The 19,238-nt window shown below is 45.1% G+C and overlaps 1 long non-coding RNA gene across 1 annotated transcript in view; it reads right to left on the bottom strand.

Moving 5' to 3' along the window:
- Positions 1-17,303, bottom strand: part of LOC143836879 (uncharacterized) — a 66,745-nt gene extending 49,442 nt beyond the window's left edge. Inside the window, exon 1 of the long non-coding RNA XR_013230808.1 lies at positions 16,891-17,303. This is a non-coding gene — a long non-coding RNA (uncharacterized LOC143836879). The remainder of the gene's footprint in view (positions 1-16,890) is intronic.
- Positions 17,304-19,238: the final 1,935 nt, after the last annotated feature.

The following is a 19,238-nucleotide window of genomic DNA, read 5'->3' as shown; positions in this document are numbered from 1 at the left end:
GATGTCCCTCCAAAAGTGGGACAATCTGGTCACCTTAAACTATTGTTATGCTGCCCAAGACTGTAATACACCGAGCAACCCTAACGTTTCACATTTTACCGTGCGAGTGTGCATTGTACAAAGGCTTTTTTTCGATTCACATACATTTATGAGGGGAAAAGTCAGCATGTCTGGCAAGACGGATTTGCTGGAGGCGAAAGCCAGGATAAACGGTGTGAGGCAGACAAAGCTAACCTTTCGCAAGTGGCATTTGTTACACTCAAATGTAAGCCCCGTTGTGAAAAGAAGACCCTTCGCTAATTCACAGGAGTGACCAGAAAGAAGAAATTCGATCCAAGGCTTCCCCCCCCCCCCTCCCCTTCCCTGCCTTTTACTATATCTTAAATTATGGGCAGGAAGATAGATTTCTCTCTCTCTCTCTCTCTCTCTCTCTCAGTACTTTCCTTTTTCAGTTCACATAGCTTGCAAGAGGAGGGCAGCAAAATTACTCTATCAAAAGGAGTTCAAGTTGCCAAATCAGCAAGTGAGAAACCCTGAAAAGATATTCACAGAAATTAAAGGGAATTGGCCTGCTGCCAGTTTTACACATGAAATATAGAAGGTTCCTGCTGGGACCAGCTTTGTGATTGGGGTGGCATGTCGAGAAAGCTGCTGAGCCCCAGAGACCAACAATGCAGGAGATGATGGGGATGACCTTACTAGATTGTCCACCCTCCAAATGAGCTTCTCATGCAGGGACTTGGCTCTGCCCAGGCCAGAAACAGCTCCAGTGATGACATGGGTGACAACATTCTGACACCACTTCCAGGAAGACCCAAAACTGATGTCACTGTCCGCTATGATGCTTTAGGGAGAGACCGCTTTTCACTGGGAAATACAATGCTAGGAAAACTCAAAGGCAGTAGGAAAAGAAAGAATTCCCAACATATAAAATACAAGGAAATGTTCAAAAAATGGAGATAAGGGCAGGTCACTAAAGAAGACTATCTGCAGGTTACTGGGCACAGTAGGTCAGCCATCAGAGAGGCCAAAGCTGGGGGAGAGCTGAGACTGGCCAAGGAAGGCAGCTATAACAAGAAAAGCTTCTTCAGATATGTACTGTGTGCAGTTACTGTGTGCAGTTACGGAGCCCTCGCTTCAAAAAGGATGTGGTCAAAATTGAGAGGGATCAAAGGAGAGTGACAAGAGGAGATCTGAGGCCTGGGGACCAAGTCCTACGGCGAAAGGCTGAGAGACTTGGGAATGTTCAGCCTGGAGGAGGTGGAGAGTAGTTTAGCAGTGAAATTGACTGCCTAAGGAGATGGTGAGCTCCCCCTCACTGAGGATCTTCAGTCAGTGACTGGTCAGATCCTTAACCTTTAAGCTTATCCTGCATCATGCATGGGGGCTGGACTAACTGAACATGCCAGTTAGTCCCTCTCTTCTCAGAAACTCCCCGTTTCCAACTCCCCTTCCAACTCTATTGATTCTATGAAAACTCTGCCCCCACTGCAAAGTGTAATACCAACCTGTTCCAGATTGTTCTGTGCCTAATTAACAGTACCACTACAATTTCTTGTTAGCAAAATGACCTCCAGGAGGTTCACCGAACCTTTCATCCATTGATGCAAACCCTGCCCTTCTCCAGAGGTTCAGGGCAGCTTAGAGGAGGTTTAAAATACATAGCAAATCAAATATTAATTTAGTCTTTAAAATTCTGAAAATTAGTACTTAAAAATCAATCATCAACCCCATCAATTCAAAGTCTTCAGCTACCTCCTCTTTATGAGGAACTTATAGGTGGTTACTGAACTGAGGAAGTCCTTAGAGGGTTTGTCTATGGACTTTCAAGCAGGAACGCCAACATTTTCTTGTTATTTCTCGGCCTCAAACATAGGCCTGACAGTACAGCTGTGACTTACTGGTTTAGGTTCCGCAAGGTCCTGACCTTGTTGGGCAAGACATTCCACCAGGCTAGGGCAGGGCAAAAAAGGCCTGCCTCTGATTGAGGCCAATTTCGCCTCTTTTGGCCAGGAACCCTACCCAATTTCTGGTCACTAGATCTTACCACTCTTTGGTAGGCAGTAGTGAGAGTGATCATTTTACCATCACAACAGGCCTGTGAGGCAGGTTAGCAGATAATGTGTGTTTGGCCCAAAGTCACCTAGGAAGCTTCTATAACAGAAGATTAGGATTCTATAATCCAAGATTAGGATTGGGAGCCAAGCATTGGTTATCAGTTAGAGAGGCTGGGGCAGGGACAGTGAAAATGGCCTCAACACTACTGCTACAATTTCACTTCCAGCATGAACCTGGAAGTGATGTCACTGTTGTGGATGATGTTCTATCACTTACCCTGGATTCATTGGATGCTTGGATGCTTTAGGATGCTTTGGGCTGATCCTGCGTTGAGCAGGGGGTTGGACTAGATGCCTGTATGGCCCCTTCCAACTCTATGATTCTATGATTCATTCTAGGTGGAAACTAGTAAAACCATAAAGTTTTCGGCAATTCCTGGAGGACTTATTTCTATCAACAGTGGGTTTTTTGTTGTTGCTGTTAAAAAAACAAAACCCTCTTCTCATGCCAGACACTGGAGTTCTGGCGAGTAAGGCCCATGATGAGTGGGCAATCTCCCAGCCCTAGTGGGTACATGGCAACCCTACCTCTGACACAAAAAGCTTTTATTTATCACAAACATCCCATTTGTTTAAAGAAGGGCTGAAGTGGTACCACTTAATAACATCTATGGCCTTCTTCTACAACCCCCCCCCCCGAGAGAGATCTAGTCTGGAGACTTATGGGCAGTGAATTATCTGGAGGGTGCTATCCTTAACACTATTTCGCTCCCTTATATATTTGGGAAACAGCCTCCTGGGAGGAGACTGTCCGGGGCCCTATCCGGCCAGGTCCACTCTGATTGGCACTCCCCCTCCAGGTCCCACCCTCCCTCCTTGCCTGCTAGAAGCCTTGTGGCTGTGGCCTCCATTGTCACCCATGAGGAGAGAGGCAGCGACAGGGCTTTTCATCCCGCAGGTACACTCCTGCTGAGGGGGGAGGTTTCCACTCCCTTTAGTCTACTTTGAGATCCAAAAGGAGCAGTTTTGAAAATGGGCTTTGATACTAGTTAACTATATGCTTCTAAATTGCTTCTTATTATGTTCTTACAATGTTTATTAATTGTTTTTTTATGTTTATACTATTAATGTTGATGTTTATTATGTTGCTTTTAATTCACTGTTAATTTTTATCCTATTATGTACACTGCCCATAGCCATTTGGGAGGGTGGTATAGAAATGTAATAAATAAACAATAAATTGAAGGGAGGAAATAGTATTGTAGTGTGTTTTAAAGATGAATGAACTTACAGAAACAAGTTTCTGTGAGTTGAAAACCACTTCATCTCATGCATGAAGTAACCTCTAGCTCACACCTCTAGCATGCTTCAATAAATCTGTTTTGTCTGTAAGGACTTTGTTTTGTTTCTGAAGCAACACACTGACGACTCTGTCTCTGGAGCTGCTTTAGATAATGTTTTAGATAATGTTTATCTGATGAAGGGAGCTTGGACTTTCCAAAAGCTTTGCACTTGCTGGTTCCTAAGATGCCACTGGACCAAAATAGCGGTTCTAATGCAGACAAATATGGCTTCCCTCTGAAACTAACATCTTGGTGCTTATGTATAGATTGTTGTATTTTAGTGCTTGGGTTTTAAATTGTTTTACGGGAATTTTATTGGGGTTTTTATAGTTATTGTTACCCCCCATGAGCCTCTGTGGGAGTGGTGGGCTACAAACTCAATCAATAATTATAATTATTATAATTATTATAATATTTATTTAGTTGTTATTATTATTATTTATTAAATTTATAGACCGTCCTCCAGAGATGGCTCAGGGCTGTGTACATACATAAGTATCCTTACCGTTAAAACAGTGAAACAGCAAAACCATTAGGTATTAACCACAGATTAACAATTAAACCAATTAAGCATCAGTAAAAACAATGTTTCAGCCAGAAGGTTAATACCTGCTGATAAATTTATCCCAGGTCAGATGTTATTATAAAGTTGTTGTTTTTTGTCAAATCATTGGCCCCAACCAAAAGCTCAGAGGAAGAGCTCCATCTTACAGGCCAAGCTTTCTGATCAGGCATTCCGAGGTTATCCACTTTTATCTCCAGAACAATTCTGGAGAATTTGGGTTTAACTGATATTCAGCCAAAACATCATGGCTGAGCTGGGTTTTCAACATGTCCATTATAGCAGGGGTAGTCAACCTGTGGTCCTCCAGATGTTCATGGACTACAATTCCCATGAGCCCCTGCCAGAGTTTGCTAGCAGGGGCTCATGGGAATCATCTGGAGGGCCACAGGTTGACTACCCCTGCACTATAGCACACTGGCGTTCTGCATGTTGAAGGACAAAAGATAAATAGGGGGGAAAGCAGGAAAACAACAGCCAGGTTAATGTGGTTAAGCTATCAGATAGGGTTGCCAGCGCTGGATTGGGAAATACCTGGAGACTTTGGGGGTAGATCTGGGAGTGGCTGGGTTTTGGGACACGGTGGGACCTCAGTGGAGTCTAAAGCTAAGGAGTCCATCCTCCAAAGTGGCCATTTTCTCCAGGGGAACTGATCTCTGTTGCCAGGAGATGAGCTACAATTCCAACAAATCCCCAGGTCCTACCTGGGAACTGGCATTCCTAGACTGGCAGATTAAATCTGAGACTGTTCTAATTACCAAAGAAGCTTGCTGGGCTAGACACACACACTCAACCTAACCTACCTCAGAGGGTTGTCATAAGGATGGATAGGAGGAGAGGAAAATGATCTAAGGTCCTTTTGTTCATTATTGGGGAGAACAGTAGGATATAAATGATGTAAGTACAGTGAACAGGTAACTCAACATGCCCAGAGCTTCCTTTTAGATTTTACTTTAAAATACATGTATTTAAACTATCTTTAGTTTACTTTAAAGAGGGCTGCCTGCTCTGGGTTGGGAAATACCTGGAAATTTAGGTTTGCAGCCTGGGGAGATGAAGTCTAGGGAGGGGAGGGGCTTCAGCAGGGTGTAATGCTATACAGCAGGGATAGTCAACCTGTGGTCCTCCAGATGATCATGGACTACAATTCCCGTGAGCCCCTGCCAGCAAATGCTGGCAGGGGCTCATGGGAATTGTAGTCCACAAACATCTGGAGGACCACAGGTTGACTACCCCTAGCCACCCTCCAAAGTAGCCATTTTCTCCAGGGGAACTGATCTTGGATAAGAGAAAATCTCCAGGTATTACCTGGAGATTGGCAACCCTACTCCAAAATGAACTGCCAAATTATGAAACGGTCTTTTTTACTTTCACAGAAAGCCTTTCTGAAAAGACAGGGGGCTTCTGGGAGTGAAATTGCTGTCTGCAGATCAAGCGCTTGCTTTGAATTTTGGATTCTAGTAGATACCTCTTTATACCTTACAGCCATTCCTGAGTCATTCTTTACAACACACACACACACTGGTTATCAGATGGCAGGGGAGCATGAAAAATTTCCACTCTAATAACCACCACCGTAACTGTCACCTCTTTATGATGTGCAAGAGGATACATACACTGGATTGCCAGATTTTCTTCAGCACAAAATATGACGCCCCTCTCCTGGGAACTCCATTTCTCATCAATCTGTCCTCCCCAGGAGTTAACATGGCACAGCTCAGACAGGTTTGCCCTTCCCACAGAGAAACCTACACACCTGCCTCTCCTTGTCTTGAGGAAGCTTCGGAACAGAATTCAACAGGCTATTTTGACTCTCGCTTGCTCTCAAGTTGGTTACTAAGAAACTAAGCAGTACAGTTGTATCGTGTCCAGTGCTGAAAATATTGTTGCAACATAATTCTCAATCTATATTCTGGTACTAGTCGAAGGCACCTTCTCCTCATGTGTGTAAAGTGCCATCAAGTCATAACCAACTTTTCACCTCCCCAGCAAGGGGCTTTCAAGGAAAGTGAGAAGCAGAGGGGGCCTTTCTCTGCAATGTTTTCCATGTTGGTCCTTTATTCAAGTACTAACCCTGCTTTATTATTATTATTATTATTATTATTATTATTATTATTATTATTATTATTATTATTATTATTATTATTATTATTATTTAATTTTTAGACCGCCCTTCTCCCAATAGGTCTCAGGGCGGTTTACAACATGCTTAGTCTCGAATATCTGACAAGACTGGACTCCACTATACCTCACTAGCAAAAAGTCTGTATGGTGGTAGAACATCCTTGACATATATTAAAACCAGGATTTTAAAAAAACCCAACAACCTAATCACACCCCCGTCTTCCCCTTAAATCCTCCTTTTTGGTTGAAACAATTCTAGGTGACTCGCTAGCAGGAAGTTTGTATGACGGTACAAAAGCCCTGACATATAGTAAAATCAGCACAAACCTCCCCCCTAAAACCACTTAAAATGCACAAGTGGCCGTTTCAGCCAATCCATTTAACAACAGCAAAGGTGAATAAAACATGATCTGGGGCCAAGGGACCAAGCCCTATGAAGATAGGTTGAGGGACTTGGGAATGTTCAGCCTGGAGAAAAGGAGGTTGAGGGGGGACATGATAGCCCTCTTTAAGTATTTGAAAGGTTGTCACTTGGAGGAGGGCAGGATGCTGTTTCCGTTGGCTGCAGAGGAGAGGACATGTAGTAATGGGTTTAACCTACAAGTACAACGATATAGGTTAGATATCAGGAAAAAAATTTTCACAGTCAGAGTAGTTCAGCAGTGGAATAGGCTGCCTAAGGAGGTGGTGAGCTCCCCCTCACTGGCAGTCTTCAAGCAAAGGCTGGATACACACTTTTCTTGGATGCTTTAGGATGCTTAGGACTGATCCTGCGTAGAGCAGGGGGTTGGACTAGATGGCCTGTATAGCCCCTTCCAACTCTATGATTCTATCCTAACCATAATTTAGCAACAATAGCATAGCAGCAGGGCCACACCTCCAAGAACCTGAAAAATGACCATTACTACTTGGGGGGGGGGGGAGATTTGTTATTGATTCCAGAAACAAGCTGAGGGTATCCACCATTTAGCTTGAATTAAATAAAGTCAAGTTTCATGAGCACAATTCTCTGGCTGACTTCTCCTGATGTTTTCATTTTATATCAAGCAGTTCAGGATACAGGATGGGTGTTCATGACATTCTATAATCGGGCCTGCTGAAGGCAGCAAGAAAAGTGGAAGGCCCAATGTGAAATGGATTGACTCCATGAAGGAAGCCATGACCCACAATTTGCAAAACCTCAGTTAGGCTGTTGACGACAGGACATTTTGGAGGCCATTAATACATAGGGTCATTATACATTGGAAGCAGCTTGATGGTTCTTAACACATACAAACAATCTGACCTGAATTGCCCAAGCTGGTCTTATCTTGACACATTTTGGAAGCTAAGCTGGGTTTGGCCTTGGCTAGTACTAGGACGGACGACCAAGAAAGTCCAGGGTTGCTATGCAGTGGCAAGCAATGGCAAACAACCTCTGTTCATTTCTTGCCTTGAAAACCTTATGATAGACTGTTTACACACTCGCAATCCATGGGGCCGAGAGCTATCTCCCAGAACCATCTGCTCAGACATGCTCAACAGGAAGTTAAAAACCAACCTAAGGAAGTACCCCTTTTGTACATCCCACATAGTAGGTTCAGAAGAATACTAGGATTTATTACCACTGAGAAACCCAAGAGAACCAACTCTATCCATGGTAGCTGTCCTAGTTGCAAGATGTTTGATATAAACAAGATTGCCAGGCAAACCTATCATGACTGGGTTTCATTGATTAAATGCAAGAGAGTTCCTCATCAGATTGTTTAGATAGCTTTTGTTGAAACTGTCTCAATTAAACACATCAGTGTGCGTGCGGGCCTACAAAGCAGCCACAAGCAACAGGATCAGCTCATGCCTTGGGAATAAGTACCAGGAAACAAAATTTGTTAAATGTTCGCAGTTATCAGAGAAGCAACACATAACCTAGAGGTTCATGGCCGAGTCATTAAATTGACCTACTTGTCAAATATGCAGTATCTTGCATTCCATCCATCTTTGTGCCTGGTACATGTAGCCTTTAAATGAACAATACTGGTGCATTGCATTACCTGCTTTTTGCACCTGTGCTGTCAGCATCCTTTTCTCATGACATGACTGCAAAAACTGATAAAAAGAATAAATAATAGCGTGGGCAGACAGGGAAAACACATAGAGACAAATAAATAGTAAGTCTGAACTCAAAAATCTCCAATGGATTATCTGCCCTTTAATAATTGGAGACAATAGTGGCAGACAGTGCGTGGAAAGGGGGAGGTGGCACCTTTGTAAAAGCAGTTCAGACATGCAAGGAAGCAGTCCAGTCATACAAATCGATACAACCTTCACCTGCAGGAATTCAAATAGCATGGTGAAAGTCAGAATTTGAGAAGAGCCACCAGGAGAACATAAACAAATACAAGTTTGCATAGACTTCCAGACACAGCTCAAAAGTGCCAAGTCTGACCTTGCTGGCATCGCACAGAATGTCAATTAGTGGATTTACAGAGAGACCTTAAGCAAAATCACACCTATCTATAGTTAGACCTTTCTAACAGGTGTAGAAGGTACAGCTACAGATAGGACTTTACTATCATTGTTCAAGATGCTGTTACTTGCTGTAGGCCCTGGAGGAGAATATTATATATATGTTCAAATTTAAAAATAACAAAAGCTTTTTCACTACTCTAGTCAGTTTTGAATGACTACCAAATACTTTAGGAATATGCACATTTTTACAAAAAAAAAGAGAGGGAAATCAACGTATTTAATATCTCTAAAGCACTTATGCCAGCTTTTAGATTCTTGAGAAAAATATGCAACAAAGTGCCTCTCATTTAATCCACAAATTAATCCAAAAAAATATAAATTGAATTTTAATGACATGGATAATGATCAAACCCAGTATGACTGGCATGTAACTCCAAGAAGACAGCCAACAGAAGAAAACGGCATTTCTCCCTCTCTGTCATAGCAAAACTTGGAAAAACTCCACTGCTTTCCCAATTTATGCCAGTCTAACAGGGAGCAGGATTCAACCATGTACCTGGCTATCCTCCTATTCAGAAGACGAGCCTGGGTAATGAAAAATCTGTCTTGCAAATGACTCACTGTTAAGAAGACGGAGCTGAGGCTGTTGAAAAACAGGATGATGTATGTGGAAATGAAATTAATCAATATGAAGATGAGGATCAGCAGTCTATCACAGCCGAGCTGTTTCATAATAATGAAATGGAGGAAACAGGCAGTGCTAGGGCAACACATGAAAGTACAGGAAATGTCACTGACAATAATGAATTAGTAACTATTTCTAGAAATGCAAGAGGTAGGAATTTGCAGATGAAGAGCTTCAAAAAAAAAAAGAAAAAGAAAAAGAAAAAGAAAGAAAGGCTTAAGGGTATGCAAACGCTTGTGCAAAAAAAAAAAAAAAGCCACATTTTCTGGCCTTCCTTCCAGTCCTAATGACCACAGCCAGTGCACTCAGGTTGGGCAATTAATGAAGGCAAATAAAGTTGATTAATGAGTCATTCAGAAGCAGCCCAATTTCCAATGCACTCAAGGGAGATATGTGAGGGGGGGGGGGGGGAACTGGGTTATTCTATCACTTGCATGTTTTTCCAGCCCTGAGAACTTGCAGGCAAATATTTATCCAGAACTAGGCAGTTATGTGGAAAGCGGAACAGAACCTGCCGAGAGCAAATGTTCCACCAACTAAGGATCACCACTGGCTGAACAAAACCATTAATTAACACAAGCGTCAGTTGGGCCTTGTGCTATTACTCGTGACTTGATCGGATAATGGCCATTGCAAGGAAGTTGAATGCAACTGCTGGGAAAGCCATTGGCCTACTTGGCCAGACACCTTAATAATTCCTAGAAATATTTGAGGTGGCGGTTATGAAGATGTCTGGCCAAGTAGGCAAAGGAGCTTTCCCTGCAGTTGTATTCCACTTTCTTGCAATTACTATTATTCAATCACGTCATGAACAAAGGGATAGGGCTACTACTAGCGGTACTACCAGAAGTAGGAACAGCAACTCTAGTGGGAGGAGCTCGAAGCCAAAGCAGTGTGAGGGGAGGGGAACTTCCTCCAGGTAGGATCTAGGGATCACTGGCAGTCTTCAAGCAAAGGTTGGATACACACTTTTCTTGGATGCTTTAGGATGCTTAGGGGATGGACTAGATGGCCTGTATGGCCCCTTTCCAACTCTATGATTCTATGATTTCCCAGAATTACAGCTCATCTCCAGATGGCAGTGACCAGTTAGCCTTGGAGAAAATGGAAACTCTGGAGAATGGACTCTGTGGCATTGTACCTCACTGAGGTCTGTGGCATTGGACCCCGCTGTCCTCCTCAGACTCCATGCCTAAATTTCTAGGATGTCGTCTTTCACATGGAGGAGTCAGCCAAGCATTATGCCATGCTGCCCTCCGATTTTTGGCCTGGGGATAGTTGCCTGCTCCCCCCCCCCCCATTTTCCCCCAGGACGTGCATACACATGGGATAGCCGAGAGACAGGAAGTCAAAACCTCCCGCTGTTTGTTTTACTTGTCAATCATTGTCACGTGGTGAAAACTCCCCAATCACCTTCCAGCACCATTTCAGCGCCCCCTCCCAGTCTGAAATATTTTTAAATGACCATGATTGCGTTGTAACACAAAACTATTATAACACAAAGAAGGGGATAAAAAGTGGGCTGTTTTATCATGCCATCCCCCCAAAAACACACACACACAGAGGCACACACAGTCCCTGATCTCTATAGCACCAAAGAAAAACAGAAAGAAGGAAAAGTGCTCAGCAAACTTTTTTGTAGTGCGTTGTAATGCAATCGGACGTTTAAAAAAAAAAAGGTTGCAAGGGAAGATGACGGAAGTGACACTCGGTGGGAAGTATGGGAGCAATGCCCAACTGTGGATGGCCCAGGTCCCCCCCCCACACACACACACACATGCATGGCCCAGCAGTGACTTGCACACCAATGGATCCGGGGCAACTGGGGGCCTGAATTGCACCAGGCCTGGGAATGCTGTGGACCAGGCCCGATACAATGCAAAAGCAGGAATTGGCCCTGCTTGCAAACAAGCAGTGATCACAGCCTAACCCTTCATGCAGAAGAGATCCAGGCGTTTCCCAACCTAGAGGAGACCACCTCCCCCCTTCCTCCAGTTGCCAGGACAGACTGGGCAACCCTGAGCCTCCCCCTTTCACTGTGGCCTCCTTTGCCTCTTGAAATCATGTTGATTCATATCCCAGCTGCCTTGATGGGGGGAAAGTATGTGTATACACACAATGCAGTGTGTACACACAACGAAGACATGCCACTGCCCTGGGCAACTTAAGCAAGCTGGACAATGCATCCCAAGATTCTTTACCATAGACAAAGATTCGGTGGCCGATGAGAACGAGAAATCAAAGAGGGAAAGGTTCACTGGGAATATAAAGTCTGAGATCTACTGATTTAGAGAGCCCAAATTCCAGTAGCACAATCTTACATTTGCTTTGGTCATTGATGAAATGTCTAGCCAAATCCTTCCAGTGACTTATGCTTCTAAGGCTCTCTGCAGTTAACTTTCCCAGATTTAATGCTTATATAATCTTATGGCAGAGTAAGTAATGGCTTGCGACTGTTTTGATAAGTTAAATCCCTCATTAACTGCCTTGCAGGGTTCTGAAATGTTTGCTTATCAAAGCAGGGGCATTTGAAAACGCCTTCATCTCCGCAAGGTCAGAAGAAAAGAAACTTCAGTTCAATAAATTATTTGGCTCAATAGTTCTTCACACCTTCTCCTGACTGTCATTTCCTTTGTGCTTCTGCCAGCTACACATGGCATTTCCAGAGCAAACCACTAAACTATACAAGATATATAGACAGACTGGGGTTGAAATATGTACAAGGGGGAGCACATGCGTGAAACATTATCTCCAAGCAGAGAAGATGCTTAGGTGCATTTTAGCAGCTTGGCAATATGCATTTTCTGTATTTATTGGGCCTTGGTAGCATTATTAAGTAGTTGAAAGGGCAATAGTCTGTTGAGGAAAACACTCATCTAAGCCAAAGCAGCAACACTGATGGGGGAGGAAGGCAACAAAGTGCATTTTCTGTCTTAATGAAGAACATGAAGCTGCCTTCCATGGAGCCAGATTACTTATCAAGGCAAATATTGTCTGCTCTGATTTGGCAGTGGCTCTTCAGAGTCTCGTGCTAGAGAAATCTTTTTTCCCTTTTTTCTTTTTAATACACACAAACATCAATGTAACAATGGTTGTAGGTCGACCCATAAGTATCTACACAAGGTTTCTGAATTTCTAAAAATACATCTCTGTGTTATATGTTTCATATGTTATCTGTATCTTTCTCCTGTTTCCTGTAAACCTCCCTGAGCCTGAGGGGAAGGCAGTATATAAATATAATAAATAAATAAGTGTCACACATTCAGATGTTGAGAAGGATGGTGGGCCTTTGGATGGCAAGTGAGTTTTGACCACTGTGTGGCACAGTGTTGGATGGCAAGTGAGTTTTGACCACTGTATGGCACAGTGTTGGATGGCAAGTGAGTTTTGACCACTGTATGGCACAGTGTTGGATGGCAGGTGAGTTTTGACCACTGTATGGCACAGTGTTGGATGGCAAGTGAGTTTTGACCACTGTGTGGCACAGTGTTGGATGGCAGGTGAGTTTTGACCACTGTGTGGCACAGTGTTGGATGGCAGGTGAGTTTTGACCACTGTATGGCACAGTGTTGGATGGCAAGTGAGTTTTGACCACTGTATGGCACAGTGTTGGATGGCAGGTGAGTTTTGACCACTGTGTGGCACAGTGTTGGATGGCAAGTGAGTTTTGACCACTGTGTGGCACAGTGTTGGATGGCAAGTGAGTTTTGACCACTTTGTGGCACAGTGTTGGATGGCAGGTGAGTTTTGACCACTGTATGGCACAGTGTTGGATGGCAGGTGAGTTTTGACCACTGTATGGCACAGTGTTGGATGGCAGGTGAGTTTTGACCACTGTGTGGCACAGTGTTGGATGGCAAGTGAGTTTTGACCACTTTGTGGCACAGTGTTGGATGGCAAGTGAGTTTTGACCACTGTATGGCACAGTGTTGGATGGCAAGTGAGTTTTGACCACTGTATGGCACAGTGTTGGATGGCAAGTGAGTTTTGACCACTGTATGGCACAGTGTTGGATGGCAAGTGAGTTTTGACCACTGTATGGCACAGTGTTGGATGGCAAGTGAGTTTTGACCACTGTATGGCACAGTGTTGGATGGCAAGTGAGTTTTGACCACTGTATGGCACAGTGTTGGATGGCAAGTGAGTTTTGACCACTGTGTGGCACAGTGTTGGATGGCAAGTGAGTTTTGACCACTGTGTGGCACAGTGTTGGATGGCAAGTGAGTTTTGACCACTGTCTGGCACAGTGTTGGATGGCAAGTGAGTTTTGACCACTGTATGGCACAGTGTTGGATGGCAAGTGAGTTTTGACCACTGTATGGCACAGTGTTGGATGGCAAGTGAGTTTTGACCACTGTATGGCACAGTGTTGGATGGCAGGTGAGTTTTGACCACTGTATGGCACAGTGTTGGATGGCAAGTGAGTTTTGACCACTGTGTGGCACAGTGTTGGATGGCAAGTGAGTTTTGACCTCTGTGTGGCACAGTGTTGGATGGCAAGTGAGTTTTGACCACTGTGTGGCACAGTGTTGGATGGCAAGTGAGTTTTGACCTCTGTGTGGCACAGTGTTGGATGGCAAGTGAGTTTTGACCTCTGTGTGGCACAGTCTTCGATGGCAAGTGAGTTTTGACCTCTGTGTGGCACAGTGTTGGATGGCAAGTGAGTTTTGACCACTGTGTGGCATAGTGTTGGATGGCAGGTGAGTTTTGACCACTGTGTGGCATAGTGTTGGATGGCAGGTGAGTTTTGACCACTGTGTGGCATAGTGTTGGATGGCAAGTGAGTTTTGACCTCTGTGTGGCACAGTGTTGGATGGCAGGTGAGTTTTGACCACTGTGTGGCATAGTGTTGGATGGCAGGTGAGTTTTGACCACTGTGTGGCATAGTGTTGGATGGCAAGTGAGTTTTGACCTCTGTGTGGCACAGTCTTCGATGGCAAGTGAGTTTTGACCTCTGTGTGGCACAGTGTTGGATGGCAAGTGAGTTTTGACCACTGTGTGGCATAGTGTTGGATGGCAGGTGAGTTTTGACCACTGTGTGGCATAGTGTTGGATGGCAAGTGAGTTTTGACCTCTGTGTGGCACAGTGTTGGATGGCAGGTGAGTTTTGACCACTGTGTGGCATAGTGTTGGATGGCAAGTGAGTTTTGACCTCTGTGTGGCACAGTGTTGGATGGCAGGTGAGTTTTGACCACTGTGTGGCACAGTGTTGGATGGCAAGTGAGTTTTGACCTCTGTGTGGCACAGTGTTGGATGGCAAGTGAGTTTTGACCTCTGTGTGGCACAGTGTTCGATGGCAAGTGAGTTTTGACCTCTGTGTGGCACAGTGTTGGATGGCAAGTGAGTTTTGACCACTGTGTGGCATAGTGTTGGATGGCAGGTGAGTTTTGACCACTGTGTGGCATAGTGTTGGATGGCAGGTGAGTTTTGACCACTGTGTGGCATAGTGTTGGATGGCAAGTGAGTTTTGACCACTGTGTGGCATAGTGTTGGATGGCAGGTGAGTTTTGACCACTGTGTGGCATAGTGTTGGATGGCAGGTGAGTTTTGACCACTGTATGGCATAGTGTTGGATGGCAAGTGAGTTTTGACCACTGTGTGGCATAGTGTTGGATGGCAAGTGAGTTTTGACCACTGTGTGGCATAGTGTTGGATGGCAAGTGAGTTTTGACCACTGTGTGGCATAGTGTTGGATGGCAGGTGAGTTTTGACCACTGTGTGGCATAGTGTTGGATGGCAGGTGAGTTTTGACCACTGTGTGGCATAGTGTTGGATGGCAGGTGAGTTTTGACCACTGTGTGGCATAGTGTTGGATGGCAGGTGAGTTTTGACCACTGTGTGGCATAGTGTTGGATGGCAAGTGAGTTTTGACCACTGTGTGGCATAGTGTTGGATGGCAGGTGAGTTTTGACCACTGTGTGGCATAGTGTTGGATGGCAGGTGAGTTTTGACCACTGTGTGGCATAGTGTTGGATGGCAGGTGAGTTTTGACCACTGTGTGGCATAGTGTTGGATGGCAAGTGAGTTTTGACCACTGTGTGGCATAGTGTTGGATGGCAGGTGAGTTTTGACCACTGTGTGGCATAGTGTTGGATGGCAAGTGAGTTTTGACCACTGTGTGGCATAGTGTTGGATGGCAGGTGAGTTTTGACCACTGTGTGGCATAGTGTTGGATGGCAGGTGAGTTTTGACCACTGTGTGGCATAGTGTTGGATGGCAGGTGAGTTTTGACCACTGTGTGGCATAGTGTTGGATGGCAGGTGAGTTTTGACCACTGTGTGGCATAGTGTTGGATGGCAGGTGAGTTTTGACCACTGTGTGGCATAGTGTTGGATGGCAGGTGAGTTTTGACCACTGTGTGGCATAGTGTTGGATGGCAAGTGAGTTTTGACCACTGTGTGGCATAGTGTTGGATGGCAGGTGAGTTTTGACCACTGTGTGGCATAGTGTTGGATGGCAGGTGAGTTTTGACCTCTGTGTGGCATAGTGTTGGATGGCAGGTGAGTTTTGACCTCTGTGTGGCACTGTGTTGGACTGGATGGGCCATTGGCCTGATCCAACATGGTCCCCAATTCACTGGAGTTAGGAAATGGGCATTTATCTCCTCGGGGTTGTACTATAAGTATTTTGGCAACCATAAGGGTACAAAAAGTCCACCACTGTTGACCATCCGTTAACTCCCAGGAAGCAGGCAAATAGTTTAAAAGGGCATAAGCACTCTCAAAGATCAATGAAGTGATATGATAATTAATCCTCACCAAAAGACCAAATATGACACATCTCGTAAGGTACCACTCCAGCAGTTAGATACTTTGCTTAGTTTGAATAGGGAAGGAAGTCTTCCACCTCATATCCTACCTGATCCTTTTTAAAGGGAGATGCCAGGAGCTGATGCAAAGAGGCATGCAAAGCCTCTAGGCCAGGGGTAGTCAACCCGTGGTCCTCCAGATGTCCATGGACTACAATTCCCATGAGCGTTTGCTGGCAGGGGCTCATGGGAATTGTAGTCCGTGGACATCTGGAGGACCGCAGGTTCTAGGCCACAGCTCCTCTGCTAAACGTAAAAGTGTAGGGACAAGTTATGGTCACTTGGTTGTCTGATTGTGGAGCAGGCAAATTGGAAAGTCCCCTATCAAATGCCCAAGGAAGTAATATCTGGAGAGTTGGCCAAATTTGAGAGGCTGGTATATAAATCTAATAAATAATATATTGTGTCCCTGATGTGGGCCTCAAGCAGCCTCTACCAGCTTTAAGGAGAAAATGATGGTTCCTGCATCCTACACTAATCAGGTAATATTTGTCATCCAATGAGCCTGGTCGTGAGGATGAGAATGCCTCAGTATTACTCATCAGATGATGGCCATGCCACACAAGAATCATAGAATCATAGAGTTGGAAGGGGCCATACAGGCCATCTAGTCCAACTCCCTGCTCAACACAGGATCAGGTACCACAATGGCCTCCTCACCTGTATCAGGTACCACAATTTCCTCCTTGGCAAGTACTCCACCTCTTGTAACCCCTCCCACTTTACCATTGGCTTCAAGAAACCCTCCTGCTCCCAAGAGGCCATGAATAACTGACAAAGAACCCCCAGGAATTTATTCATCTAGACAATCTAAATAATGTTACACTGCTGCCTAGGGTCTGACCTCCCACCCCTACACTTACCTCCCAGGAGACAGAGGCAGCCAGACTGTACCAAGGGAACTGTCCCAGGAGGATTGCAGAAGCACAATTGGATGTCACAGGAGCAACTTCCCAGCTTGCCATAGCTCCCAGAGTTGCTGGACAGTCAGGTGAAGGCACAGTGCAACAAGAGGAGCAGCAGAACCCACAGCAAGATATGGCCCTTTCCTCATCTTTCCAGGGAGCAAGGAAGGCTTCTTTGGAAGGGCGTGGCATGAAATAGGCTGCAGTCACTTCCTCAGGCTGTTGGTGGGGTGGAGGAAAGGCTCTAGTAGGCTTCTCAAAGGGGAGGAGAAATGGGATCCCAGACAGGCAAGAGCTCATTAGGCCTAGGACCCACCTCTTCCATGGGTCCATCTCCCAGGATAGAGGGATTAGGTAAAGCTAGAGTTGTCCTACTCCCTAGCAACCCTTTAAAAGATGCACCCTGGGAAAACAAATGTGATGCCCCTTGCCCAGCTGGGCTGGAGTTGCAAGCTATTTCCTGGGAAGGCCAAGATATGCTGGCTGGGCTTGGTCTTGTTGCTGGCAAAATTCCCAGCTGTGCTTGTTATCAGTCCTGGTTGGAGGCCAACAGCAAAGTGAAGGAATGTTATACAACTTCAGCCAGGAGATGGAATACACACAGAGTCCAGGCAGTCGTTAGCCAAACAGAGCAGATAGAAGGCAGGTCAGTACACAGTCTGAAGTCAATAGGGAGATGGCAAGGTAGCCAAAAGATAGTCCAAGGGTTGAGTCAGCTGGAGAATCTGCTTCAGGCAGAAGATCACATGGGGCAGGAATCCAAATACACACACTTGAGTTGGCATCAGGATCATTCCCTTATTGAGAACTCAGTGCCTCACTGTCAAATAAACATGGCCAGAGCATGAGGACAGCACCTGCAAGGACTCACATAGGGAGGCTAGGTCTTTCAGTCCTCATCCTGCAAAGACTCAGGTGTGTCCTGGACGCTTTGAGGGTAGGGAGCAACAAGCCAGGCAGTTCTCCATCTGAGTCTTAGATCTTGTATCTGCCCTGTTGCTCAAGAGGTTTGCCACTCCCCTTGGCTTCCTACTGTTTCAAGGTTTCTCAGCTGAAGCTCTTTTTCCTCTTCCTCTGCCTCAGCACCAGCCTCTAGAGGTTGACTCCTGACAACCAGGGAGGAAGGAGCAGGCCTGACTTCCAGGAATCATAGAATCATAGAGTTGGAAGGGGCCATACAGGCCATCTAGTCCAACCCCTTGCACAATGCAGGATCAGCCCAAAGCATCCAAGAAAAGTGTGTATCCAACCTTTGCTTGAAGACTGCCAGTGAGGGGGAGCTCACCACCTCCTTAGGCAGCCTATTTCACTGCTGAACTACTCTGACTGTGATATATGGGCATCACATTAGGAAGCAGAAGCAGGGAAGAGGGTGCTGTGATCCTGCTCCTGGTCTTTTTGTGGTTCTTTCCCCAGGAAAAACCCTGCTAAAGGAACCCTGAAGAAGGCCAGAGTCTTACAACTGCCTTTCAGAATAACCATTCTCACTGCAGAGAGTATTAATGCAGCTGTTTTTAAATAATCAAAACAAAACCATGAAGACCATGCTGGAGGGGCATGCAGCAGCCAATAAAACCAAATAAGAACATTAGCCTTGAAACATATACAAATGATCAGATCATAAAGCACACTTAAAGGAGGTCATAGTTGAAAATCTGGTGGCTTAAGAGCACAAGGATGGGGAACGTGTGGAGCACTGTGTGCAGTTCTGGAGACCTCACTTCAAACAGTATGTGGACAAAATGGAGTGGGTGCAGAGGAGGGTGAGGAGGATGAACCGGAGCCTGAGCACCAAGCCTATGAGGAAAGACTGAGGGACTTGGGAATGTTCAGCTTGGAGAACCAGAGGCTGAAAGGGGACATGATGGCCCTCTTTAAGTATTTGAAGGGTTGTCACTTAGAGAAGGGCAGGGAGCAGTTCCTGTTGGCAGCAGAGGAGAGGACCCGCAGTAATAGCTTCAAGCTATGTGTAGAATGGTACCAGCTAGATTTCAGGGGGGGGGATTTTTTCACAGTCAGAGTAGTTCAGCAGTGGAATGGGCTGTCTAAGGAGATGGTGAACTCCCCCTCACAGTTCAGTCTTTAAGCAACAGTTGGACAGTTCCTTATCCTGAATGCTTTAGGCTGATCCTGCATTGAGCAGTGGATGTGACTAGATGGCCTGTATGACCCCTTCCGAATTTATGATTTTTTGATTCTGAAATAAACTCTATCCTCTGCAGTAAAATTTCTATTTAAACTATGAAGAATCATAGAATAATAGAGTTGGAAGGGACCACTTGGGTCATCTAGTCCAACCCCCTGCA

This window comes from Paroedura picta, chromosome 4 (assembly GCF_049243985.1).
Source record: "Paroedura picta isolate Pp20150507F chromosome 4, Ppicta_v3.0, whole genome shotgun sequence".
In the NCBI taxonomy this organism is placed as follows: domain Eukaryota; kingdom Metazoa; phylum Chordata; class Lepidosauria; order Squamata; family Gekkonidae; genus Paroedura; species Paroedura picta.
Note: the sequence above shows the minus strand (reverse complement) of the source record. Positions and strands in the feature narration are given on the sequence as shown.